The sequence below is a fragment of the Chinchilla lanigera genome, unplaced genomic scaffold (genome assembly GCF_000276665.1).
Source record: "Chinchilla lanigera isolate Chin_1 unplaced genomic scaffold, ChiLan1.0 scaffold00022, whole genome shotgun sequence".
NCBI classification, from domain to species: Eukaryota; Metazoa; Chordata; class Mammalia; order Rodentia; family Chinchillidae; genus Chinchilla; species Chinchilla lanigera.
In genome coordinates, this window is record NW_004955423.1 from 11,779,542 (window position 1) to 11,785,888 (window position 6,347).

The window sequence follows — 6,347 nt, forward strand, 5'->3', positions numbered from 1 at the left end:
TATGTATAGTTTTTAATGTTGTCTTCATAGCACCTTTTGGTAGCTAAAGTTATCTTCATGTATGCCTAAACGTTTAGTAAAGAGTTTAGAGAGTCTTCTTTGCTCCTAACTAAGCCCTTGAAAGCTAAAGATTTATTTGGAACATAAGTCGTTGTGGCATTTATTGAGAAAATACTCAATAAATTATTGTTGTTTAGACACTGAGTGATTCAAACTTCATACTACACTGCCCTTTAGACTTTCAAATAAAATTATATTGGATGAGAGTTTTAGCTCTCCAGCTCACTAGTTCTGTGATTCAAAACTCGTTCTTTAATCTATTCACCTTTTTTAAAAGGGATAACAATAACTTTCCTACACTGAAAAGTAATATGATGTAGTCATTGTTGGAATACTACAAAGCAAAGCAAAGGAATGAACTTGAACAACGTAGGTCTGCAAGAACCTTTTTTTCACAAAAGTAAGGTTTAAGAAGCCACACACAAAACATTACATATTGTAACATGTACTCATATGGTTTAAAAATAGGCAAGGTCAATCTATGTTTTCAGAAGTCAAGGGATGTTATCCTTAGGTGTGTAGTGGACACACGGTAGCTGCCAAGGCTCCATCCACTATTTCTCAATACTCATTCTAGTTACATGACTATGTTCAGGTCATGAAAACTCAGTGAATGCTACCCATATAAGTTGTACATTTTCAGCAATAATAATATACCTACTTCTTGTATGATTGGGATAATTCAATGAAATAATGTGATTAAAGTGTGAAGCATATATAGTACCTGGTATATCTGAGAACTCATCAAACACTAATACTAATTCCCTTCCCATAAGAGGCATAAAGCAGCAGATCTGTTTCAGAACTTGAATGATGTTTAAGACTTCTCTCAGTCTGGCTTCATTCTAACACCTATAATTCCAGTGATAGGTACCAGACCAGCCACACTGACCTTCTCCCTCAGCTCATCCAGTATCTTGCTGTTTGTTTGATTTTACACAATTTTCTATTTACCTAGAATGCTCCACTACTTTATCTTGCAAACTCCTATTCATCTTTCAGAACTCAGCTTCAACGCTACCACCTAATAAGCCTTTTCCAGTACTCTGTTCATTCAATCATTCATTCTTTGGTGCTCTCACATGGATAAGCCTGGATTTTACTGTGCTGTAATTACCCAATTGGGTTTTAAAATACGTGTTTCTTTTTCAAGTCATTTTAGCTGTCTTATAATAAAGTTGTTAGGAATTTAGGCTTTCAGATTCCCCACTGAGTAAATATTTAATCATTAGTAAGTCATTTCACGTTGTTAAGCCGATTTCTTCACTTATAAAATACAGATTATAGTATTTATGCTATGGGATTCATACAAGAATTAGAATTTTTTTCAAAGAGATAATGTTCATCAAGAATTTAAATACCAAGCTTAGCAAACACTAGGTGGTCAATATATGTCAGTCATTACTTCAAAGGCAGAAACATCTTTCATTTCTGTGTTCTGCCACCTACTTTTAGAAATGAAACACATAGTAGATTCTCACTCAATGTTTACTAGATGACAGAAAGATGAAACAGAGAAGTATAGCAAGACACTTTTCTACAACATGGCGGGAGAGAAAGAGAAGACAAAAAGAAGGGAAAGGGAAATTAGAGGTGGGGAAAAGCTGAGTGACACACTTCCCTATGTAAGATAAATATTTAATCAGCTCAATTAATATTCCAGAGGGACCTCAAGGAGTGCTCGCTCTCCCCTCACTAACCTGGGGATGAGGACCCCCGGAGTCCCAATGGTGGCTCATCTTGCATACACTGGGGCTGGTGCTATTGGTGCTTATTCACAGAAGCCTACTGAAAACATTTTCTGGCCACTTGGCTTGAGGAAGATAATGACAATCCAATTGGAGTCCTGACGGCTGACTATTTTTCTAAAACTGGAAGTCATGAGATGTTTATGCTGCTTATGATGTCTTTCCAAAGGAAAAGAAGCAATTATTTGTGAAGTGCCTATCATGTACCAGACACTGTGTGGAGGTTCTTTCCATACATTAGAATACTCCTAAGCCTCTCGGCAACCTTTGACAAGGTGGGCCGATTCCAGTTTTACAGAAGAGGAAATAATTTGAGAGAGGTTAAGTAATTTGCCCAAGAGAGAGCAAAGACTTAAACCTATGTCTAGGTGAATGCAGTTTCCCTAACCATATACCTCTGCTTCATTAAATTATTTATATGAGTATCTTATCACATAAAATGAACACTACAACTGGGATGAGTATATAAGAAATGGGTGAATATTCATGGATTTGTTGTTTGACCTTTATTTTTATGTGAAAATATGTGATAAATGTGAGGTAACATAAACATTAAATTGGATAATTAACTATGGGGATTGATTTTTTAAAAATTAATTTCTCATTCAGCAAAGAGCACTCATTTAGTGTGAAGGAGACATTACCCAGTTAATGAAAAAGTCGATTTTTTGCAGAGCCAAAGGTTTCTAAGAATGGGTTTGTTGGAAGAAGCCCCAAATTGTTCACCTAGCAAATGCCCAACCTAGAACGCAACACCTACAATGCCCAATTTCTCTTTCTTTAAACAGGAGCAAAAATCTGTACTTGTGGGGTGACTAGAGTGGGGATTCATTCTAGAGTTTTACTACTTTTAGTCTAAACTTTTTCTGTCCACAACTGATTGAGCAGTGAATAATACCTCGTGTTTCTGGCTTACTCTTTCTCTTTTTTTCTACATTCGTTTAGGCAGTATATGACATTTAATTAAATTATTTATTTAATAATGTAATAATAACCATTTAATTATTACATTTAATTAAATTATTTCATTACAACATGTAGCACAACTGCAAAGTTTTGGTGAAAAATATAACACAGCAGCCTCCCGGTAAATGAAGTCACCCGGAACAAAAGAGAATAAAGAAGAGAACAGCCTGCTGGCTTGCGGAGTGTGGTGAGGACTGCCCACACATTCACAAGGCAGACTATGGAGACTAAGTCATTCTGGAAGGTTGTTAAGTGGGAATCAGTTTGAGGATACAGAATCTTATTGCATTAATATCACTCTTTAGTTAAGAGGTACATTTAAAGCTTGCAATTACTTTTGCTTTAGAATTGGCATAACTGAAGCTCAGAGTGAGGTATGTCCGTCCAGTGTCACAGAGCTTTTAGGTGGACTTGCTGGATGCAAAAGCCAGGGCTCCTTCAGTGACCACACTCGTAAGGCGACAAAGAGCATGGAAGTCACTGTCCACTTCTGGGATTTATATGGTTCCAGCACACTGTGGAGGATACGGACACACATAAATCCCAGCTCACCATGATGTGGAACTAATAACTTGTGTCTGATATTAGAATTTTGAAATTTCATTAAATAGTACATTAAATGGATGTACTAAAATCAGGAAATTGTTAAGGTGACTCGAAAAGACTCAATAGGGATTAAGTACAAAAACTGAACGTCAAGTTAGGTATGGATAACTAAAAGGATGAGAGAAAAATCATAAATGTGCATCCTATTCCATCACACTTTCTCCCTAGATTCTTGCTAAAAGTTTACATAGCTTCTAAAATCCAAGGCACTGGAATTATAGGAAGGAGTGAAATGCCCGAAACTGTCAGTGTTGCCATCGATGGGGATGTACTTTTTCTAAAGGAAAGGAGAAAAGAAGGAAAGGAAGGAAAGAAGGAAAAAAGGAAGAAGGTAGAAAGTGTGCAAAGAAAGAGATGTTTAAAAACTATGAAAGAGTAAACAGAAAATTAGAAGGAAGTTAAAAAGTGGAAATAAGCTGAAATTTAAATATAAGGAGGTTTATATTCCAATCAATGTTAAATGTTACTGATAAAAATAACAAAATAAGTGATTTTTAAAAAGGCAAGTAAAGTCATAAGATAGATAAAAAGCAAAACTCAGACACTATGTATATGTACATGCATATGTATATGTATATGTGTGTCTGCAGATGTGAAAGGCTAAATCCACAAAATGAAGGTATCTAAAGGTCATGTGCTAGAGAACTAAAAGGGACATTAATATGAAATAAAAATCAGGGTAAAGGAGAAAAACAAGAAGTATGAAAAGGAAAAAAATGGAGGAGAGAAAATAAAGAATGAAAGGAGGCAGACAGGAGCAGAAGACAGAAGAGAAGAGCATCGAGGCTACTCAGAAGGTGGACAGAACGGCCAGCAGCAAAAGCTCTGTCTTGCCCAGGAGTCTAGACCCAAGGACTGGCTACCTACGCAGCCATGCTTGATGTCAATGCACATGGCTTCTGGTACAACCTACAGCCCAGCTCTTGGGGGCTTCGGAGGGGCCAGCCTGTCCCCAGAGCTGGAACTGAACAGTGCCGAAGTGGGAGGCTCAAGCATGAAGCTGAACTCGAATTTCTATGCTACAACTTTGTAGTTGGTTACATTGAAATATTTAGGTACTTGTTTCCTTGCTTGTCATAATACTTACCTTGGATAACTCTGAGAATTCTTGTGATCCACTGGAAAAGTCAAAGACTGGGTGTATAGTTCAGTGGGAGCGCACGCTTGCCTGGCACATACAAAGCCCTGGGTTTCATCCCAGGCACCAGAAAAATCCCACAGATCAGCACGATGCTCACCTTAACAGACTACATTTCCAGTGACCCAACTTACGGGATCCGCTAACCAGCTTACCCCACTGAGCCCCCCTCTCATGTCCAGGGCCCTGCAGAACACATTTTGAAACAAAAGAAGACAGTGATACTATTTGAGTATGAACTCTTCACTTTTTAGACCAAGAGTAGGTATCTGGCCCAATGTTAAAGACAGAAGAAAGATTATAAAATTTAAAACACCATAAACATACACATAATTTAATTTGAAACTATTAATTTTAGGAGAGTATAAGTAAACTAATATTTTTTGTTTTTCACATGGTTTTTTTGTTGTTGTTGTTATAGCTAAGTTGTTCAGGCAAATAAAATCAAATAAAATACTTAAACAATTTTCATTTTCCATCGTTTTTGGATCCCACTGCCATCCAGGTTAGCTGGCATTATCTCGCTAGTCAGGTAAGGACTAGAAAGTTCTGAATCAAAATCTTTTCTTTCTCCATCACAAAACTTCCTTCCTGATAGGCTTTAAATCCTATCTAATGGAGACATCAGCAACCAATAAACAATCAAGTTTACATTAGGTGACCACCCAGCTCAACAGGCCAGTATTTTATCTGTTAGAGGTTAAGATTATCTTTTGTCAGGGATGTCTCCTTGTGAAACACTTTGGTTTATCTAAAATGACTTCTTCATTTTCCTTTACAGGTTCTAGAGACTCAAAACCAAAAAGCCTTCTATGACCGGCAGCAAAGAAAGAATTCGTAATGTGTTAAGGATATTCCTAGGACCCCAAGCAAAACACACAGTTAAACGCTCAAACTCCAGTGTTCTGGTGCAGCCTCTGCCACTCACCAGCTGCGAGACTGAGGTGGATAATAAATACCCTCCTCCTAGGAGTGTTGAGGGGATTAAGCGCAATAAAGCAGGTAGTGTTTAGTAGAGTCTGGCATATATTTAAGCATCTACTGAAAGGTAGGTGCTAGCAATTTTGTTCCTGTTACAATATGTAAATAGTGAATGGGACAAACTCATTTTGTCTGTCTTAAAATGAGACAATTCTTGTTTGGTAGTTCCTTATTATTACATTGTTGTAAGAATTCACTACATGCTCCCACTGCTTTGGTTTAAAAGCCATCTATTTTCTAGGATTAATATTTTAGCAGAAAATGTAACCAAATCTTTCGTTTGTTTGTTTTGTTTTTTCTTTTCGGTACCAGGAATCAAACTCACAACCTTGTGCTTGCCAGGCAGGCGCTTTGCCGCTGAGCTAAATCCCCAGCCCCAAATCTTTCATTTGATCAGTATCTTAATACTTATCATTGTTCCTGGGCTATATAGTAACTGTCAGCCTTTTTGAGGGAATATCAAAACGCTAGTCATTTTTGCTTTGCAAAATCAAACAAGAAAGCCACGTTGCTGTGACTGCCAAAATGTTGTTTAAGGAGCTTAGTTCTGACATACGATTTAAAAATGCTTGTGAAAAACTATTCATAAACTGATTATTCAACACTAGGCTCATGCTCACACATCATTGCTTAAGATTAACTATGTCTTTTAAGTGTTTCTAAGAGATTTGGGCCCTATCGCTCCAAAAAGCATGTCACAGAAAAATGTATGAACCCTTCATGGGGCAACCTCCCCTGCCATCCCAAGTAGACTACGGTGGGCTGTTTTATCGGGTTATCCATTTTACTGTTTATGGTGATCTACAACGTTAAATTCCAGCATTGATACCTGACAGCACTTCACGATG